This window comes from Lepidothrix coronata, unplaced genomic scaffold (genome assembly GCF_001604755.1).
Source record: "Lepidothrix coronata isolate B3197 unplaced genomic scaffold, Lepidothrix_coronata-1.0 Scaffold132, whole genome shotgun sequence".
NCBI classification, from domain to species: Eukaryota; Metazoa; Chordata; class Aves; order Passeriformes; family Pipridae; genus Lepidothrix; species Lepidothrix coronata.
In genome coordinates, this window is record NW_016690312.1 from 1,372,140 (window position 1) to 1,394,735 (window position 22,596).

The 22,596-nt window shown below is 39.8% G+C and overlaps 2 long non-coding RNA genes across 3 annotated transcripts in view; one reads left to right on the forward strand and one right to left on the reverse strand.

Annotated features, from left to right (window-relative positions):
* The first annotated feature begins 10,200 nt into the window (after nt 1–10,200).
* Nucleotides 10,201–22,596, forward strand: part of LOC108503164 — a 93,624-nt gene continuing 81,228 nt past the window's right edge. For both annotated transcript variants that reach the window (XR_001876743.1, XR_001876744.1), the window contains exon 1: nt 10,201–10,293. This is a non-coding gene — a long non-coding RNA (uncharacterized LOC108503164). The remainder of the gene's footprint in view (nt 10,294–22,596) is intronic.
* Nucleotides 11,752–12,729, reverse strand: LOC108503165. The gene is made up of 3 exons (XR_001876745.1): nt 12,586–12,729; nt 12,336–12,472; nt 11,752–11,883 (listed from the first exon to the last, which is right to left on the reverse strand). It is a non-coding gene; the product is annotated as an uncharacterized LOC108503165 (long non-coding RNA).

Consider the following 22,596-nt stretch of genomic DNA (forward strand, 5'->3'; position numbering starts at 1 on the left):
TCGTACTATTACATCTGTAAATATTATAAGCAGTCAAAAGTAATAATTTTAACATTTGTTCTTCTACTGTAAATTCCCATCTGTCATTTAATAGGCGTGCATGGCAAATCTTGTAAGGAGCTGAGCAAGAGATTATTCACTTTTAGTAGTGAATTTTGCCTGCATGCACTCCTTTGGTTTGGTTTACCAAAAATAGTAGTGCTAGTGGAGCTACTCTGAAACCTCCCCTGCAGCACACACACATTTGCACCAAGAAAAACAACTATAAAATGTTAACATTAACAGGTTAATATTAGCAAAACTCACCTTTGCTGCATAAAGTTTAAGAGTCTCTCAGACATTTCATATGGACTCCGGGATGAGGTGTTGAATTCCTTCAGCTATTTTCCCCATACTTTTGTACAATCTTTCCACAATCATAAGGCTGTTTTTACTCAGAACCCTTTAGGAAGGAAAATCTTGCCAATATTTGTAGGTATTCCTGTAGCATGTGGGGAATAGTCATATGCAGTGACTTAAAGATTTGCCTTTTTTTATAACTCCTGCAGTTTTACTCTAGAAGAACCATCAGTGTGGCTGAACATATAAAAAACATCTTTCATTTTAATGTAGGGACAGAGAAATCCTTTGACAACATCTCAGCACCTGAAGGAACTGACAGGAAAGATGGGGAGAAACTATTTTGAAGGACCTGGAGTGACAGGCCAAGGGAGAATGGCTTCCCACTGCCAGAGGACAGGGATAGATGGGTATTGGGAAGAAATTGTTCCCTGTGAGGGTGGGGAGGCCCTGGCACAGGTTGCCCAGAGAAGCTGTGGCTGCCCCAGCCCTGGAAGTGTCCAAGGCCAGGTTGGACAGGGCTTGGAGCAACCTGGGCTGGTGGAAGGTGTCCCTGCCCGTGGCAGGGGGTGGCACTGGATGAGCTTCAAAGTCCCTTCCAACCCAAACCATTCTGTGATTCTATGAAAGCCCACCAGGTCCCTCCTGGCTACAGAAGCAAGGCAGATCTAAGTATTTGTATATTTGGAAGCACAAATTTACTGTCCTAATCCAAATCTGACAAGCACAGAGCTACTAAAGAGTTACACACCCAAACATGTGACCGGCGTCATATTTCATTCCCTTTTTTTTTGCCAGCCAAGTACCTCCACTTTCCCACCTTCATCCCTTTCTAAATCAATCAATCACAGTGTCTTGCCAGTGCCCCAGTGTAGCACACACAGTTCAGAAGTTCCTCAAGAACTTGGCTCAAAAGTGAGCAGGTTTTAGTCTGGCTCTTTTTTTCTGTTTGTTTAATAATTCATTTCCACTGTATACAAACTGGAAAAATAAAAACAGAAAGAAAGAAAAAGGAAGGAGCTGGAACCTTGAAGTGTGAGCATAGTCACTGTACTGAGCCTTAATGAATACCCAAGGCAATAAAGAGCTTAATACCTAACAAGAAAGTACTAGAATATTCACTTTATAGGACTAATCCACTGATATGCACTTCATTAATTATCTCCATTTGATCTTTTCATACACTGTAATGGACTGCAGATGGAATGTCACAGTAAGACACACAGGACAGAAAGAACCTGTGCCCCATCCCCACCTTGTCCCCCAGCCCAGAGCACTGAGTGCCACGTCCAGTCCTTCCTTGGACACCTCCAGGGATGGGGACTCCAAACCTCCCTGGGCAGCCCCTGCCAAAGCCTGACCACCCTTTCTGTTGTTAATGTTAAGCACACACAGGTATAAAGACAATCTCTGTTTTTCTCAGTAATTTTGACAACTCACACTATTATTTCAGAGCACAGTTGAAGCAATTCAAAAGAAATCTCTACACATCAGCTGGAAACAGTCTGAGCAGAGTGATTTCAGAAAGCTTTGTAAGTACTTTTATTTTGTGGTAATGAGCAGAAATGTGGGTCTCGAAGTCTTAATACTAAAAAAAAAAAAGGAAGAAAGAATTTCCTTCTATATGTAAGTATCATTTTAAACTACATAGTGACGGCCTAAAGTGAGCAACACCTCGCAAAGGGCTCATGGTGTAACAATATCAAAAATATTGATGATATGACCTGCAAATCACTAAAGGACCAAGTTCCCTTGAGGAATGTACAAAGAATGCTACAGCTACCTGTCACTGGATCAGCTTTGTTACTATATTCCTGTTCTTTGAACTCGAAATTTTTTGCATAACATTTAAGATTGCCACTCTTAATAACAGGGCTAAAAAGCAGCACACCCACCCTCCAACACGATGCAACAGTATCAGCTGTAAATTAGCACAAAAAGCTACAACACAGCTAAAAAGTGACCTTTTTATTAACTTTCAAATTTAAAAGTTCATTTGCCTTTACACTTCCTGAATGGAGGCAAATCTCTATTCTCTAAGGTGGATATGATACAAGGTACAAAATGATTTTAAAAGGTGAAGACATGCCCTAAATATAAGCAGGCACATTGGAATAAGAGAGGCAAGACCAGCGGAATTTTTTTTACCTTTGTTAGGTAACTTGTATTGAGGTTTTTCTTTTTTATGGTACAGTTATATGCTTTTAGTACTAATGTAGAAGTTACTGAGTCCTGTTCTTGAACAGAAAAACCTCAGCTGTTACAGTAGCTCAGAGTGTTTCAGATCACACTACAAATGAGCTTCCTTATATTTAATTGCCAGACTGAGATGTGAGGTACCATGACACTTAACTACCAAAATCAGGGCTTTCTTAAACAAGATAATGAACTATGGGAGTTGGACAATACTTCTCATTAATTCTATTTTGTAGCTTGTGATATTGCTGAAGTAATGAGTGGCACTCACAGTCGTTAGAGAATTTATTTCTGTCTTTAATCCACAATGTCAAAGACCACACTAAAAATCTTGCTCTTTAAAACCATAAACATCTCTGACTTCCCAGTTCATGGCCAGGATTATACTCTTCCTTTTTAGATATCAACTGATAGAAGATAAAACCTCTTCTTTCTCATTCAAATGAGGTTTAGGGGAACACGGAATCACAGAATGGTTTGGGTTGGAAGGATCTTAAAGATCAGCTCATTCCAACCCCTGCCACGGGCAGGGACACCTTCCACTAGACCAAGTTTTTGCTCAAATACTGTTATACACCACGAAATTTTGTCCCAGCTGTCAGATGAGGAAATCCCTTGGAGGTTCCTAATCAGATTTTTATTGCAAAATTTAAATCATTGTCCCCTGCACTCGAAATTGAGCAGATGAATAAAGGGATTTTCACGTCAACTTGCTTTTAACTAATTGCAGAGGTTGATTATGTTTCTTTAAACCTAATTAACTGTGCTGACAGAGGTTCATAGAGGCTCTACACTTTTGACAGGCACAGAGTTCTCAAAATCCTGAGGAGCCACTGCTGAAACAGAGGTTCTTGCTACTCATCTGGAAAGCCATAAATGCAAGAAAAAAGCAATGCTTTCGTTTTCCTCAGCAAGACAATGTTCAGTACTAAAATACACCCAGAGTCATAGCACAGCCAACACAGATTTTTTATATGAAGAAATTCGATGGCCTTGTCATCTAAATAAAGGATATATAAAATATTATTTATGTGAGTGATTCACTACTAAAAGTTTTGTTTAAGCCCAGAAGGTGCTTGAACAAAACACCCTTCTTGTGCTCTGAAGGTGAAATGCTCTTGTGTTATGTAATAAACCTCTATAGCACCGAAAAGAAAATGCATTTGAAACAAAAAAATTACTTTCTATTGCATGCTACTGTATGGGGGAGTAAGGAAAAATCCAATCTCAAGACAATTTTCTGAAACCAGAAAGGAAACAATGCAATTGCTAAGAAAGCAATCAGACACTTCTTTTTTTATGCTACCTGTCTTGATTTTTAATAGCAACAGCTCTATCTCTCAAGACACTGTTTGATACCAAATATAATTTGTTTTTTTCCTGAGTTCAAAGAACTCAAATTGTTTCTTTTAGAATGAAAAAAAAAAAAAAAAAAAAAAAAAGAAAAGAAAAGAAAAATGTAATTTACATTTAAGATATGCAAGGAGGGAAAAAACCCACATGTATTGAAATTGTAAAATCTATTTTCTCTTTTCTCTACAGATAAAATGGGGGAGTGATAATATGTCTAAATAATCTTAAATGTAAAGGTATTTTATATTTTTTCTTACCCTATTAACAGGAGAGCTAAAATTACGTGGGATCGTGGGTCATATTGAAAAGCACCAGGCAGCCAAGAAAATGTGACTGATATTGCTTCACACCAATGCCCGTCTTATTTCATTGTGGAAACCACCAGTGACTGGCATTTCTGGAGAGGAATATTCAATTTACTATTTACACAATCCTGAATTCTATTTGTATCTATGACCTCGAGAAAGGGATGACCTGCAATCAGGTCAAAGTTTTAGTTTCTAAGTTTTAGTTTCAAAAAATACTGATGAATTTTCCTTTCATTTCCACAAAACACATTTTATCTTTTGAGCCTTAATGGTTTTTGTGATCCCATACGTTATTAACTGAAATAGTAAACAATCTGGAAGTAATGATGGCTGTTTATTGCTGAGAGGCATTTTTATTAGTAGGCTGAATGTAATACATCTTTTCACTTCAGAAAGATGACACACCTGAATGTTATCTCTTATGACGCTCAAAAAAATGTAATAATAAACCCCCCAAAATTTTAAAATCATGCTTAAAATGAATAAAACTTTATTTACTGGTGCCCTCATTCATCTGAATAGATTATGAACTGCTAAATATATGTTTCTCTACTCTAACACATAGCATTATATGACAGATATTTTTCAAAATATTTTAATTACAAAATTGAAATTTTAAATGCTCCAGTGCCATGATGTCTCTGCACGAGGCCATCACATTCCCAGTTTTTGATCTTGGCTCATATGTGATGCTCAACAAGATAATTCCTCCCTGAAGATTAGAGATTCCCACCCACTCCTCCCTTTCTCATGCACCACTCAGTGCCTCCCAGTCCTGGGCATGGAAGTATCTCAGAAGAACAGAAATGCAGATGTTGTAGCTCTGCTGCCAGCAGTGATACAATTCTATAGACATCTCCATGCTAGGAAACATGAATTTTGGGGTGATTATGTTTGGGCATTTGGGGGATTACTGCACAATATAGACTGCAGGCTAATGTTTGTTTTCACTGTGCTCCCAAAAATCCCGTCCAGGAGGAAAAGGACTAACCCCCTGAGCTAGCAAAGTCCTAACAACGAGTTAATATGAAAACACAGGCAGTCACAATTATTAAATTAGCATGTGTGAGGAGTATAATGGCCCTTCTAAGTAATGGAGTCACTCTGTTTAATGGCTATCAATTAAACAAATGGAGCCCAAAGCACCAACAGGTATTTGGTGTCAGCGCTGCCCCCCCGGTGTGTGCACACACTTCTGCTCACACGGGCAACTCCAGGCAGGGGGAGCAAAGATGCACTCAAAGCACCAAGTGGCTGCTGAGGCAAACACAAGAAGCACTTAACTTCTGATCCCCGGGTAATTAAATTGATTAGAAATGCAGACTTGCCGCTTCTCAAGCCTGCAGTGACCCAGGAAGGACCTCCCAGTCAGTGCAAGTCAGGCACCCTCGTGCCTTCGGGTGGTGGGGTCAGTGCTACAGGCAGCATTTTTTCCTTTCTGTGTGTTCTTTGATAAACAATATATGCAAGCCTAATTCTGCTCAGACTATGACAAAGCTGTTTGACAGTGTTTGCTTTCTAGAAACGTGGTTGCTGCTTTTTGTCAGCAAAATAAAGCTATGTGGGGAATCTACTTTTCCCGGTAAAGAAAAAGCTGTAGTGGATACAGAGTGAAGAGGGGCACTCTAAATACAAAAGAAAAATGGAAATTACGCAAACAGCATGACTGAAGGAGAATGAGGAAGAAGTGCAGGGCAAGCTTATACTGGATATGTAAAAAAATGGCAACACATGTATCACTGGTGATGTAAAAAAATAATCACCAGCCTCTGCTCTCACACACTGCAGTTCTCCAAGCTGGAATGTACTAATTTCAGTGCCAGTTGTCATGGTCCCTGTCCCTTCCATAGGGACATAGTGGGCTCTCAGGTCTAGGAGTGATCAAGTGTTGCAGTTTTAACCAGTTGAATTAGGCAGGTGTTTGATTTATTCTCCACAGGAAAACTTTTCCTGTAATATTTTTCCTTCCACTAAACCAGGTTGCTCAGATCTCCATTCAGCCTGGCCTTGAACACTTGCCACAGCTTCTCTGGGCAACCTGTGCCAAGGTCTCACCATCCTCACAGGGAAGAATTTCTTCCCAATATTCAATCTAAACCTATTTTGTCAGAGGTTTCAGGGCCTGACATTCAACCCTTTCATAACTCAAAATCTCTCAGAGCCATTGCCTTGATACTGTCAGTGGTACATTTTGACTTAATCTTCCCATTTATTAAGAAAAAAAAAAAAGAGTTAAGAACCTATAAACTGTTTTATTTCTAATGTGGTTTTATAGCTCCAGCTTGTATTCCTCACTCCCTGACATTTTGCAAGTCATATGGTGTTTCCTCAGGGAAAGTAAATCAGCTGCTCTCCTGAAGTGCAAGCTTCCTAATACACACCAAAAAAGTGCTTTGTTTGAGAGGAAAAGTACTGTACAGTTGTTATGGCAACTGGATTTTAAAAGGCAGTGCATAGTTTTGAGGGGCATCTGCTTAATTCCAAAACAAAGTCTTCACCCCAGCTGCCCTGGAAGGAATGATTTTACATCAGTCTCTCCCAGGTGCAGAGTGACTTCCAGCCGAGCAGCTCAGCACGGCTCCCACTGGCTCCTCGGGAAGATGATCCCTGGATTTCAGCTGGAAGAGTCACTGTTTATGAGCCACAAGAATCCTCACTTGGGTCTCAGTTCTGTGACACAAAGGGTCAATAATTGCAAGTCTGGCTGAGGCAGCGGGGGTTGGAAAATTTAATAGTGCCTGGCAGAACCAGACTGTTCTCTCTCCTTCCTGGGCAGACATACAGGAATAAGTTTCAGTGCAGGTATACAGTCCTGTACAAATAAGGAAAAAGCATAAATAGAAATCCACCTGGCATTGGATGTGTGTGACAGGGGCTGGAAATTGCAATGCTGATTGTGGTTGTCACCGTGCTGTCAGAATCTGCCAAAGAAACTTTAATCTGAAGCTGTGAACTAGGAATTGAAGTTCTTTCGTGTTTTTAAGTAGGTCTCTAGTGCTTGGATCACCTATAATTGGCAACATTGGCTTGCAGTGGTCATCACTGTGTGTAGGTTTATGAATTTTCAACATTATACAGATGAAGTTTTTGGGGTTTTTTTTTGGAAATGTGCATCACTGCGTATGAAACATATAAATGCATAAAGACAAAATTACAAATGAAAAATATTCGTGTTAGTGAGCATCTATTACAAGACTAATGGCTTTGTATGGGAAAAACATTGTCAGCCAAGTAACAAAAATGTCATCCAAGGACTCAGAACGGCAGCTACAGACTCATGATTCCCAAACTTACAGGGGATACACAGATGTACTAAGTGGTTCTTCCAAAGGGGCACTCACCGTCAGGCACAGACTGGAGTAAAATAAAACAGACAAAGGAACTGAACATCCCAAGAGTCACACAACAGATTAAATTCAACAATAATCAACTAACTTCTGAAAGCTAACTCTTTTAGTGAATGAGATCCAAAAATACAAATCCTTCTGTATCTTGGCACAACACAAATGGTTGAAATACTGTGTAACAACAATCAGAAGAAGAAAAACTAAGTCTGGAATCAAGATTTCAAAATAAGAGACCTTTGATGATGCATTACATTGCAGCTGCTAAAACTACAGATGCTTCTCAGCAGGTATTGTAAGTGCAAAATTTGTGGCTTGCATTCAAAAATCTAAAAGTCCTACAAACGTACAAGTGATTAACTGCAGCAAAGCATTGGTGTTTGTACTGGGAAAAATAATAGAGAATCAACAGGTCTGAATAAGCCCTCTAGAAGGGATTACTTATGTGGCTACTCCAGGCACTTTTCACTCCTTTTTAAGGCTGTCTTTCTGTTTTCAAGGCTGTTTTGATAGATGGGCATCAGAGGTGTCTGTTTACACACCTCAGCAGCGTGTACCTTTAAACACCTCTAAATTATAGGTCGTTTATAGCTCCTGCCAACTCCCTGCACCTGCACTGAGCCCAGCCAGACTCACAGAAGGAGCAATTGTACCTTCACAGATGCATCTTAACATTAAAGTCCTTTTCATCGACACGACCCTGGAGCCTTGTCCAGACAAGCTCACTTGAGCTTTACCCAGATGGTGGCCATTTGCTTGGGCTTCATTTATTCCTATTCCCTGGATTCCCTGGAGCTGGGGCAGGCAGCCAGCTGGCAGAGCCTCGCAGACTTTTGCTGCAGAGATTACACGTCTTCATCACGGCACAGCAGAGAAAGGAATGACAGTTCTAAACCTGCCAGTGTTTGCATCATTTTCCTGCTTAACTTACTGTGTACAAGCTTGTTTTGTGCCTGAAATTAATATGTGTGTACATTCATAAACAGTCAGGAAAGAACTGCTGCAAGAGCAGGAAGGAGCTGCCCTGAATTAACAGGATGCAGGTGTTGCCATCTAAGCCTAAAATCTAAAATCAAAATCAAAACTCTGCAAGAAACTAGTGCAGGATAAAAGTATCAGATGGGAATGATATGAAGAAATAATCAAATCTTTCATCAGATTCTTGTTCTAATTACCTAAGCAAATTAATAAGAAGTTTTTTCATTTTAAATATTTTACTAGTAGTAAATAGATGAATGAAAGCTACAAAGCTACAAGCAAGAGTTTTTATTTAAAACTTCACAAGGTGCAATATTCTGTGTGTTAGCAGGGATGCAGGACAAACAGGCAGTGCTGTAACATGAAACTGAGACATTTCAAGTTGGAAATTTTTACCAGTGTGTAATTTCAACTGTATATATCACCTTCTGCAATACAGGACCTATATCCCTAAAAGATTTATAGGTATGCCATTCACTAAATGTTATTAGTACAACATGCTGAGTTCACTGTCACCACACAATTGCATTACTATCCTGGCTCTTTCCTTAAGATAACACTTGTTATATGTACAACCCACTGAGCTATGGCCAGGTTTGTAATAAAATAATAATAATAAAAATAATAATAATCACCGACTTAAAACTCACATCTAAAGACAACTTAAATATTACACCAGGCATACACTAACAAATATAACACACATCTGGTAGGTTGTAATGCCCTGGTGTGGAGTGTTGAGTTAAAATTTATACAAAGCAGAGCAGTGGTGGTGAAGTTCCTTGTTTATGACACTAAACAATATAGAATAAAACTGTATTCCACAGGCAGCAGCCAATGCATATTCAAGAATCCAGCATTAAAAGAAATATAACCTTTCTATTCCATCAACATTAACCATAGCAGTAATAAAAACAATGATCTCGTTCCCAATTTACTAATTTTCAAGTAGCCAATGCATTAAACCATTAAATATCACTGGCTTTTCCCATGGATCTGACAGAGAACAACTTCTCTATTTTCAGACAGCTCCTGAGCTTTTGAAAGTGTATAATTTCATACTTAAGGAGGGCAAGTCCCCAACAGGCTTCGTATTTACTGTGAAAGTCCAACTTTTCTAGTGAAAAATTTAGGTTTTGAGATCTTTCTTTTTTTTTTTTTTCCCTAGAAAAAAGAAACACCTGTCTATAAATCCACATCCAGAGTTTTATTAAACACAAAACACTTGACCCAGCAAGATTTCCAATCACTCCCAGGTACAGATTACACCCCAAAGCAGAGCTCTAACTTTAAATATTAACAAGCAGCAGGACGAGAAGCACCTGCCTCCCACAAAACAGCAGCACATCACTCTCACAGGGACAGGTGCATCCCATCCCTGCCAGATTGCACTCTGCACTTATCTGGAGCACCTGGGGATGTTTTCTCTCAGCAGTTTCTCCTGGGAAAGTGAGGAAATACCTTCAGCCAGGAAGGTTGTGGGCTGTGTAACCTTGGCAGAGGTGTGAGAGCCACGGCACAAAGAGCTGCCCTGGGTGGGCACCTGCCTGAGGGGGGGAGACAAAGCTGCTGCATTTCCTGGCCACTGTTTAAAACAGCTCAGGAAAGGGGGAGAAAACCCCCTTGGTGACCCCCTCCTGTGGTGCTGGTGCAGTTGGAGCAGTTACCTCACAGAGCTCTCTCTGGAACCTTCTGGAAGGTACAGGCTGGGGTGGGCAGGAGGTCCCTCAGCTCATCTCAGCACCTTGTCCTGGGAATGCGTGTCCAGACTGCAGGTCAGTGACGGGGATGGCTCCAGGCCCCCCCCAGGGGGGGAAGCACACCTTGATTTAGCTCTTCACTGGTCTGGTGATGAGGTCTGGGGTTTCTTTGGTTGGGTTTTTTGGGGGAAGGAGGTGTCCCTTGTGGTTGATGCCATGGAAATTCCTGACTGTGGCAGTGCTGGCCCTGCCTTGCCCCTGGTAACACCATGTTCCCTCCTTGGAGAAGCGCTGCTGTGCGCCTGTCCTGACTGAGCTGGTGTTGGAAAAGTTATGCTTCCAAGTGATCTTACCATGGTGTTTAAACACACTTTTCAAAGACTGTTCCTGCTGTGTTTGTAGTTGACTGTGCATTTTAAAGCTGACTTTATTAGCTGTGTCTGTGTGCTTTGGGCAGGTGTTAAAATTCAGCCTTGTCTGTGCTGAAGTTGGCATTTGTTGCAGATAAAGCTCCTGGTCCTTCCCTGTCAGGGAACTTGTTTTTTGCTTTTGTTGCCTGCTGAAGTCATGGTGGTTTCTGTCAACTTTAGGGACTGTTAAAGTCAAGCATATGTTTAAATTCTTCACAGAACCCATGTGCTTTACTGAACTGGTGATGGGTTTTTCAGCAGCTTTTCACTTGGTCCATCAGTGTAAACACTCAGTAACTCTCTTTCATCAGTAATAGAAGCTGCACTAAAATATTTGTCACAGAGATACTGAAAAACATACAATTGTGTATTTTGTTTGGTCTCCTGCCTGTAAATGTGCATTAAGGATGCCTGGAACTGGTCAGCTGCAGCTCTTCTTTTCCACATCCCCTCTGACAATGTTGGGAAATGTTTGTTTTCTCATGTTATTTGTTTTTGGTTTTGGTTTTTTTTTTTTTTTTACACCTGTTTAGGAACTCTGGGTTCCTCTTTCCTTTCAGCTCTCATCAGATTTACTCAATATGTGTATTCTTGTACCTAATGAGTTTCAGAGCAATGCACATGTTCAGCATCTCAAATAGTCCTTGTTTCCACAAACAAAAATTGATTTCCCTTTTCTCATTTTTTTTCCTGAATCATCTTGACCCCACCTGGTACCAGAAGTGAAACTTCTTGATAAGAGCAAGGACTTAATAGGCTCCTGATCTAATCTTTGCTGTGAATCCCTTTAGTACTAGGGGAGGTTTTTGTTGGGTTAGTTGACTTTTGGTGTGTTTTTTTTTTTTCTTTCATTTCCTGAGCTTCTGTTGCAGGAACAATTCTGCTGTAGGGGAAAAGATATGTCTTGATAGATTTATTTCTGGGTCTTCTGCAGTCCCTACCTCACTCTCCCCAGCTTGGGACATGTGGGGAGGTTGGTTTGTCAATATTGCATCGTCCCAATGTCTGTCTGTGAGACCTTCCCCCCTGTTTTTAATTAGCAGAGTGTTGCCATTACTGCTTTGGCTTGTGTTTATTCATTTATTTATTAATTAAGTTTTCCTAAACTTTTCCTGGTGGCTTTCTAGGTTATAGAACATGGGCCTTCAGCAGTAGGTCCGGGATCCACGCAGTCCTGGACAACACACAAAAGCAGTCCTTGCAGAATCTATTCAAGGGGATTTTCTTAATAGAAAAAATTGAACCCATGAAGTGGCTGCAAAGAGCAAAATATGAAGTTATTTTTTTTAGATTTACCACAAAGAAATAAGGCCCTTGTTTGTGGTTTATAGTATTATTGTAATTCTAAATTTCTGTCAGTTATATGTAACTGGGGGAATCTAATTTGTTTTATTTTAGTTTAACAAATCACACATGGATTGACAATTAGTTTGTGACTTCAGATAATAAATTCAGTACATTAGCACTTTTCCCATGAGCATTATTTTTTTAAGGATTAGGACTGCAGAACTTACATTTTTAAAACAAACATTTGCCAAAGAGTTAAAGTAAATAACGAAATCCCCCAGACTGAAAATCACTTATTTTGACTCTTAATCATAAATTACTTTTCTTGAAGTTAGGAAGCACTAATAAAAACACTTATTCTTCACAGATATACCTTAAAGGAAAAGTTCATTATAAGTACAAGTCATAAAGGGCCAGTACCTCCATTCTGGTTTTAAGGATGGGGAGCAGTTCTTGGCACTATTTTCACCTATGCCTGCTGATGCTTTTCCTGTGAGGAGCTGGATGTGCTCGTTGGTTTTAGCAGTATGTTTGTGCAGAAACGTGTTTCAGTGAAGCTGAAACAAACACGTCTCCTGAATGTTTCTGGTTTCCTTGAGCACCGTAACTTTTTTTTTTTTCCTCCCAAGCTTGATAATTTTTATTGACAAATTTCTGGGGTTTTACTTACGATCCTGGTACAAGAGCTGTTATAACATCAATGAAAGGTCTCATTAATATTTTCTATGACACAATAACAGCCCCAGAGGAGTCATTACTCTCACTTTCCAGGCACTGGAGCTGTTACAGTGCCAATGAAGTGTTTCTCACGCTCCCACTGATGTGGTAATAGCTCCAGAGCTGTCATTCCATGTCATTCCAGGAGCCTGAGGGGTTGTGATGTCAGTGGAAGTGCCATTTTATTGCCTCTGTACCTGGTTATGCAAAATTCCATCGCTGATGAAATAAGAGATTTATTTTAATGTATTATTTTGATATACTATTTTGGATACTTAGTGTAAGGTTTGAGCATAAGTCTAAAAAGGAGAGAAATCCTCTGCAGCCTGGAGAAATCCCAGAATGGTTTGGGTTGGAAGGGCCCTTAAAGATCATCTCATTCCACCCCCTGCCAGGGGCAGGGACACCTTGGTTGCTCCAAGCCCTGTCCGACCTGGCCTTGAATACCAGGAAACCTTTTAAAACTGAAAAATCAAAATACTTGTGTTCATCAAAGCTCAGGGCTGTTTCTGTGTGTAATTTCTAGTAATAGAAACTATTTTGACTTGTGCTAAAATGGATCCTGAACATTGCCTCAGCTCAAATAATTCTGAGGAATTTATCTGTATGTCACCTAGATTTATTTTCTTTATAAGAGGTGGTGTGAGTTATTTGGTTGGGACAGGTATTATCATATATTCACTGTAAATTTGTTACTTTAACTTAACCCAGCAGTTGGTTATTGATTAAAACCCAATCCCAGCAAATGTTCACAAATAAAAGTATATGACATTAAAATAAGAAATGATGACTAAATTTTTCTTTGTAACACTCACAGAGGATTGAGGTCCATTATAAATAAATTTAAGGGAAATACAGGCTGCACAATTAAAAAGAGGCAATTTAAACATTTAATGTTTTATTAGTTCATATAAATGTTTTTACAATGTTTGTAGGCTGCTTTCATACAATGAAAGGCAGGTGGATAATTAATACAAGATTTTTTTTCGAAGAAGAAAAAATGTAATATCCTTTGACTAGATCTTTAAATGCACTAATTATTATCATTATCACTATTCAAACTTTTTATTCCCTGTACATGTGCACTTGGAAGCTATACTTACTGACTATATTTTTTTCTTTTTTATTGTACCTTTCAAAAGTTTTAATATCCTAATCATTGGTTAGAATTAGTCTGTTACTATTGAAAAAAAACATAGCCTGACATCAGCAAGGATGAAAACATCTTTATTTCTTAGTTTTCATGTTTCAAATGCATCTTTTAAGCACTTTGTTAATGCAGTGCAAGTTCTGCTTTTTCTGTTCTGTTAAAGGCAGTGAGATGTGTCTGTTAAGCAGAGAGAAAAAGGTGTTCTTCATTTTCTTATTCTCACATTAATAGATGGTGAGGGAGGAAGTTATCAATGATCCCAGGATTGTAGATCAGCTACTTGTACAAAACCACAGTCCTTTCAGTTCACTAAAGTGACCCAGGTCAGGAAGTTTTAGGTGTTAGTCATTTCTTACAGGTCTTTTTGGCCTCTCTACCCTTAATTGACAGGTAAACCCAACCCAGGGATTGTGTTTTTCAATGAACCAGTGAGTCTGGATTGTGGAGGGAGGCAACCTGTGTGTTTTCACTTGCATTCCTGTAATGTAATGCACAACTGGATATGTAATTAAAAATATACATAATGACATATAGTCTAAAATATGGCATTTCCCTTAGTGGTGAACTTTTGCCTGTATTTAATACAACATCATATTTTTTTCCTGGCAAACCAACTTTGCATTATGAAACACAGCCTCAGAGGGAAGAGCCTTAGAAGTTTTGGTAGCTAAAAATTGCAGCATTTGCAGTTCAATACTTAGGAAATGCACAGCATTTCTTGACCTCAATTTATTTTCCTTTTTTAATTCATTTCTGTCTGAATGTCTATATTACCAATGGCAGTTACCCCCCAGTGCTGGAGGCAGTGAGGGTGCTATTTAATTTTTTTCATGTTGTCCCTCATTATTATTCCACTATATTTGTACTAATTGATTGGGGATATTGGGCTTTCCAAATTGTCAGTCAAACAATTTAGAATTTAGGCATTCTCCTGTTTTCTTTGCGCATCAGGCTTCAGTTATTTTGCAGGACTAAAAAAGTACTGGCTTTTGCCATCTGCTCTCAGAAATCCTGGGGTAGGAATGCCCAAATGAAACAACCCTGTTCATACAGGAAAAACTCCCTGCTATCCCTGGAAGCAGACCCTCTAGACCCTTTTCTTCACAGCTTGCACCAAGTCTTGCCCAGCATTACTTTGGTGTTTTACTGCTACGTGTTTGTATCTTCTGCTGAAATATTTGTGATAACAGCAGTAGACTTTGACAGTGCACAAACCACAGTGACACTGCAGTCTGCAAATCTGGGCAGTTAGGGGTTAAAGTAGCCTGTTTTAAAAATATATGTTAAAAAGAAGTGACAAATTCTTAGAGGATAAATTACTGTATTTCCTCACACTCGAACACAAGAACTACTTTGACTCCATTGTAACTCAGTCACGGAGCTTTAGGGGGTGAAGAACCTGGCAGTGGTAGTGGCTCTGTTTTCTTTGTTATCTAAATAATCAACATTAATGTGTTAATTATAATACACTAATAATGTAAAAATACAATATATGTAATAATACAATACGTGCTCTTGGCAATATTTGGCTGTGCCACCTTCCCATGTTCTCATCCTGCTGGAGTGACTCAGCTGAATGTGTATTTCTGTGCATGTGTAGCACTTTAGTGTCATTTATTTACCACCACAGTTCTGCCTTCATTTCTGTGACCTTCTTTTGGTAGGAAGGAACAGAGCTACAATTGGAGCTTTCCTTTTTTCCCCCTCATTTTGTCATTTGTTTCTGTTGCTGCTGGAGAGACTCTGAGCTGAAAATATGCACCATAAAAGTTAAAATAATGGTTAGTGCATAAAGGGTGTTGTTTTCTTCACACCCTGTGCAATCCCCTTAAGTGTTTTCTAGCTTTTGATGTTGGCATTTCCCCTTTGAACCCTTAAGCTGTTAACTCTCCTGTTTTAACAATATTCCCTTTGCATACACTTGCTATTTTGCATGGCTTATGTTCCTTCTCATAGTAGACACAACTGGGCAGTTTTCTCAGAAATTTGGGCCCATGTTGCATGAAATATGAAAAATAGGACTTAAATAGAACCAGCTTAACCCCCTAAGAGGAGAAGGAGTGGGAGTCATATAAGAACAGTTTAAAAAAAGTTAAACTTCTCTCACCATCCTCTAAAGCAAATGTCCAGAAGCCTTTTTCTTTTCATATTTTTGTACTTTCCTGAGGATTAAGTTCTCTGTCACAGTGCATCTGAACTCATTGTTGGTCACTGGACTCTGATCCTTAAGCAGGCGTGGCAGCAGATTGGTTGCTTCCACAGCTCTCAGAAGTGAAAAAGGAAATATTTTCCAGAAATTGTCGTATGGGGAGAAAGAGATTGAAACTGAGAGTAAACAGAGTGGCTGACAATTAACAGAACACTTCTGAGGGATGGTGTGGGGGAAAAGTGTCCAAGTAATAGCGAGATAAATGCTTTGATATTGCTTTCTCTAATGACCTTGCTGTGCTACCAGTGAGAGACCAAACACAACCTCTGACTTGACTGTTTTTTAGTTTCATTAGCAATGTCTGTGGCTGTTTTTCTCGCACATTCATGGTGCTGGCATGACTGTGAACCTCCTCATCCTTCCACAGAGCACAAGGACACGTGTGGAAGTTGAAACAGTGGTTTCTGTGCTGTTTCTTCTCGGTGCTGCTTTGACACACATAAACCAATCAGTGAGATTGTGCATCCAGAGAATGACGTCCTTCTCTCTTCATCTTGATGATTTCCTGTGGTTTGAACAAAATAGCTTAAAGTTCTTTTGTAGGACTTGTATCCGTGCTTTATCTTGTTTTCTTCTGAGAAGTATTTTTAAGTCTCTCCTGGTTTAGAGGGGACATATTTCACTGTACTATTTACTGAAGGCCCCAGGGGCAGCAAGTACATGTTGTTAAACATTTGTGCTGATTGAAATCCTTGCAATTGGCTGCTGTGGCTGTTTGTTTGGGATGAGTTTTGCTCTGGAAGGCTTGGATAAACAGAAATAGGACTTAAAAGAGAAATGTACTGTGGTTCTTCTAAAAAGAAATAGACCTTATCTTGTCTATTTTTTAGTTTTATGAGGACATTCAGACCACTCTTATTAGACAGTCAGCATGAATCTTAGAAAAAAGAGGTCTTGCTAGACAGACAAGTGACCAGGAAGTATGTTATTCACCACAAGTCTTTGAACACCTTAAAAATGTTACAGGAACATAATCCAAATAACAGCAAAAAAGCAAAAGAAAAGAGAGTCCTCTTCTTCCCTGCCCTCCTTCTTGAATTTGCATTTGCTTCTGAAAACACGCAGGGCTTTGCTTTGTGCAATGTTAGTTGTTTCCTTGAATAGTTGGGGATGGAGAAGCCTGTACTTCCTCTTCACAAGACATGATGCAGTAGTGCAGGGTGTGCTGTCCTGGTGCAGTTCCATGGCTCATTCCTCACTGGAGCTGTTGCTGTTATCCATTACTTTCACTGTCCTGGCTGTCTGCTCACTGTGACTCCACTTCCATCTCTCTCCCCACTTCTCCAAACTGTATTATTGCAAGTCTTTATGGATATGAGCCTTGGATCACAGGTGGGCCTCCAAGTCCCACAGTTCTTCGTTTGTGGTCCAGCTATGCAGGAATGTGGGTGTTGGGGGTTGTGGTCAGGTCACCATGGGTTGTCTCTGCCACTCCTTCCTCCTCAGAGAGATGAGTCCTTTCCCTGCTCCAGTGAATGGTCCCTCCCAGGGGAGACAGTTCTCCACGAACTTCTCCAAAGTGAGTCCTTCCCACAGGCTGCAGTTCCTCACAAGCTGCTCCAGTGTGGGCCCTTTCCATGGGGTCAGCTCTTCAGGAACAGGCTGCTCCAATAGGGCCACTAGTCCTGCCACCAAACCTGTTCCAGAGAGGACTCCTCTTCCCATGGCTCCACAGGTCTTACCAGGAGCCTGATGCAGTGTGGGATGCTCACAGAGTCACAGTCTCCCTTGGGCACCCCCTGCTCCAGTGTGGGCTCCTCCAGGGCTGCAGGGGGTCTCTGATCCATCAGGACCCCCATGTGCTGCAGGGCACAGCTGCCTCCCCAGGGGCTGCACCTCAGCCCCTGTCCTGGAGCCCCTCCTGCTGCACTGCCCCGGGGTCTGCAGAGCTGTTCCTCTCACACCTATCCTCACTGCTCGCTCCCAGCTGCAATTGTGCAGGGTTTTTTCTCCCTTCTTAAATACTTTGCCCCAGAGATGCTGCCACTGTCATGGTTGGACTCAGCTTGGCCAGTGGTGGGTCTGTCCTGGAGCTGGCTGGGATTGGCTCTACTGGACATGGGAGAAGCTTTTGGCATCTTGGCAGAGAAGCCACCACTGTAGCCCCCCCCCCAAACCTGCTGTTTACCTGTCAGGCTGGAGATCCTTATTCTTAGGGTTGGGAACTACTCCTTTTAGGGAGGTGAAGTTTTGAGTGATCTTTGCTTAGGTAACATAAAAACAAAACGCTAAAAGTGATATTTTAATTTTAAGAGAGGAACAGAAGCATTGCTTGTGGGTGTGAGGACTGCTGTGGTTTGTGACTTCATGTTTTTAGTGACTTAGGAGCCACACGTGTCTGGGCACACCGGAAAGCAATTGCATTTGTGCTTAAAGGCTATGATAAACATGGATGTGAAATAAAAATGCTGCAGAATGACCTTGCAGAGGAATGCCCGGGGCACTGTGCTGTGCCAGCTGCCATCATTAACTGTGATGGCTGGGCCTGGGTCCTGGGATAATCAGACTTTAGAGAAATGTTTCTCAGGGAGCACCTTATGGAGGTGTCAGTTTTCCAGGCACTCATTACGATGCTGTCCGTGTTGGATGGTGTGAGAACAAGGGAGATGTACCTTGAGGCATATCAGGCAGTCTGGCTGGAGGTATTAGAAGTCTTGACAGAATAAAGCAGTGTATTAAGAGCTTTCACACTGATGATCCTCTTAAAAATGAGGCTGGGGAACATCTCCTGCATAGCATGATTCATCTAAAACATCAAATAACATATGTTCTTAGCCTTTGACTGCAGTCTTATTAATGTTATGTTTCAGCTGAAAAGTAAAATTAGTAATGTTTTTAAAATGCCAAATTTCTCTGCAGTATTTTTTGTGAAGAAGTTGATTTCTCTCATCAGTCACTGAAGCGCTGAATCGATGCCTGAGTGAAGTTATTTTTAGGATAAAGTATAAAAACCACATACAAATTATAAGCTTGTTTTCTATGCTGAAAAATAATTTAATGAAATAATCCTTTATAACGCCACCTTTGGATCTGAGATCTGTTATACTGCATGTCCTGCCCCTTTACAGGGGAGACATTTACTTGTCCTTGGCATTGTCTTGTGAATCCCAAGCCAAGTCCTTTTCATGGTAACACGTGCTTGTAGGTATTTTTGTTTGAGATAAAACTGACTACCCAGAACCTCAGTCTTCATTCTCCCTTGTCCTTAAGTATGGCCTTCCCCATACTTTTCCCCTCATTTCATAGAATCGTAGAACATATGGAGTTAGAAAAGGCCCACAAGGATCAAGTTGAACTCCTGATCCTGCACAGAACAATTCCAAGAACCCCACCATGTGCCTGAGAGCTTTGTCCAACTTCCCTGCTTAGGGAACCCTGGAGGATTTGAACCCATGGCTTTGATTTCAAGGGAAAGTTGGCATATAACTGATGGCATTGCCAGAAGACACCTGAGTACTTCATCTCCTCTTCCATAATGAAATCTTCCCAAATAATCTCACTGGCTGCTTGGCCTTTGCCAATACATGGGTGATCTTGTGGAATCTTGTCGAGTTTGTGTAGCCTTCAGTTTGATGTTTGTATACTGTTCCTGCCTGTCAGAAAAGTTTGCAGGAGTTACTGTGTGTTTTGGGAATTTCTTCCTTGCTCAGAACAAACCCACAGGCAGTGTGGGAACCACAGCACTGGAAATCACTTCATCCAATGGTGCTTTGCCTACTGCCCTTGTCCTTCAGATAATACCTGTTTTAATACACAGTAGCAATTCCAGAAACTGGTTTTCCCTGTTTAATTGGTGTTGGTGTCATAATTTCTGTATTTTAGGCAGTTCTGAAGAGTGAAACGCTAAAAATACTTTTTAAATAAAGTAACAGCGAGGGAAACACTGAAGGACTTGATCAGAGAAGTAAAAGCCAATTTCTGATTTCTGTGTATTTTTTGATTTCTGTGTATTTTATTCATAACTTATTTATTGATGTACTATCGTAATTCTCTGCCCCAAACAACAGAGATATCAGCGTTTATGCCCTTCCTTTTATTAGAACCACCTAATTCACTGGTGGTGAAAGGGAAATATTTAGATATCATTAAAGGCATGGAATAGTTGATATATTCTTGGAAAAAATGTGGCTTGTATCAAAAATTGAGGGACACTAAAAGCTTGTGAAGGGCTTATTGAACTTTATCTTGTATATTATATGAATTTAGGTGTGTTTATGTTCAAATTAGGATTTTTTTGGAACACTTTGACCAAATTTAGGTGCAGGTCAACATCAGTTTCAAGCACGACCTGTTGCTGGCGTTTTACAGACCAGATTTTTTAGCCCTGTGAAATGTAGATATTTGACAGATTTGCTCTCAATTTTTTTCATATATTTCATAGTTCCTGGAGGAATACCTTTAAAATGATGTTGACACTGTGCTTTCTGTCCCTGCAGTAAGAATTAACAGACTCTTTAGCTTTGAAGAGTTAGTTTTATTTTCACAAGCAATTTACTCTCTATGGACAAAATAAAGTTTTAATATTATTCTGTAAAGCAACTATGGGCTTGAAAAAAGGTGTTGGAAGTTATCTGGTATTCTGTACCTGAAGGTGACACATACCCCCTGAATGTTGCAAAAAAATGAGTTTAAAGCATCTGATTAAATGCTAAACTGTGAGTGCTAAATGAATATTTGTCTTGCCACTTGTGTGGGTTCAGACCCTGAAAGGCAACTGATGCAAAGGTTCTGTGATAATGGTTGGTAAATATTTTGCATGTACATGTTGGTATTCCAAAAAATAATAGAACAGCTGCACCAGACTGAGGTTTGGAAGCATTTAATAACTATGATAAAAAAAGCCTGTCTCTAAAATCAACCCTGGCCTGCAGGTGCCTGTGGTTGTGTTGGCTGACTTGAGCCAATAATATCCTGTAGACAGTATTTTTTGTTGTTTCTGGCCCTCATCCTTAGCTTTGCATCAAAAACAGCAGTGGAGGAACGTTTGAGCATAAATGTCTGTAAGACTGGTGGTGATTAATCATGTGATAACTGAAGACAAGGGAAGCAAAACCAAACTTCTGTTGGCTTGGGAGTTAATTGTGATTTAACCTAAAGCACAGTTTCCACTCAGTGTTTTATGACAGAACTTATGCCTGTGCAATTGGTCATTTCTTTCCTTTAAACACTGGAAGGAAATGGCATAAAACACACCTGTATGAATTTCATCCCTCAGAATTCAGTGACATGCCAAGGCAGCATGTGCACTCTACTTAGGTAAATGGCAGTAAATTAAAACAGCACTTCTTGCCTTCATTAGAAATATTAAGATGCTAACACATATTGGGTGTATTTCACAGCTTTTCATGGGCTCCTGATGTGTTTTATGTGACAAAGCTTATGGGGAAACAAAACTTAGTTCAGCCCTCAGCTGTGTGTCTGTAGTTATTATTGAGGTCACGGTGCTTGAATTCAGATGGCACTTGAGTAGCTTCAGATCCTATTTCTAACTTGAATATGCCTGTTACAGTGGGATTTCTTAAGGACTGTAGAGTGTTATAATTTTTTTCTCATTTAATATATGTGCTCTTGGCTATAATAAAAAATAGAGCAACCCTACTACTGCCACCCAGAATGTGCACACATGGACACTGGTTGTATTTTTAACCATGGGTTTGGTGCCCTTTGAGAAAACCCTGGAATTTATAGTCCAGTCTTGTTAGAGTATATCTATCTACATATATATCTATATATCTCTCTATATAGAGAGATATAATCCATTAAATCACACACTCCTGCATTCTTGCATTATTGCTTCATTTTCCCTGAATAGGAATATGCCCAGATTTTTTAGAACATCTGGCACATTTGCAGCAATTAGTTCTGGACAGGCTGCACTGCCGTCATTCTGAATTGCCAAGTCTAAACATATACACAGATTGGCATTAGAAATGATGTAGTCAACGAGTAAGTAGTTCATCTTACTCACTTAAACTGTAAAGCTGTCAAACCTGACAGGTCTGACTGGGTTGATGCTGTTTGACTAAAATGAACCTAAAAATTTTGACTCTTTTAGGTAACAACTGATGCAAATATTGTTCAATAAGATTGCTTTGAGTAGAATATATAGTGATCTATGTGAATTTTTGATAAAAGAATTCGGAATGAAATACACATTTACTTGAAAAATAGGTGTTCTTGTGAAATAAATGAATTAATTTTAATAATTAAGGCTATTCTTATGGAAAAATGTGATTTATTTTGTAGTTATCTTATGGATATAAAGGTCACTGTCAACATCATTCAGTTTTTAAGTCATTTCCCAGCTTTTATTTTCATCTTTAATAATATTGAACTGTATTTACAGAACTTACATTGTCTCATTTTCTATATCATAAACAAGTACTTAGAATATTAATACCTCAATTAAATTGCTTATTATTGGCATCGCTTTTTGATACTGAAGACAATAACCTGTGTAAAACCACTGTGTTATGTCCCTACAGTGATTGGTAACTGCTCAAATACAGACTTTCTATGTTGTACAAAAAAACATTTCAGTAGCAGGAGTACTTTTCAATGATGGAAACATCAGTGTAAGCTGCTGTCCTTTTTTAGTATGGGAA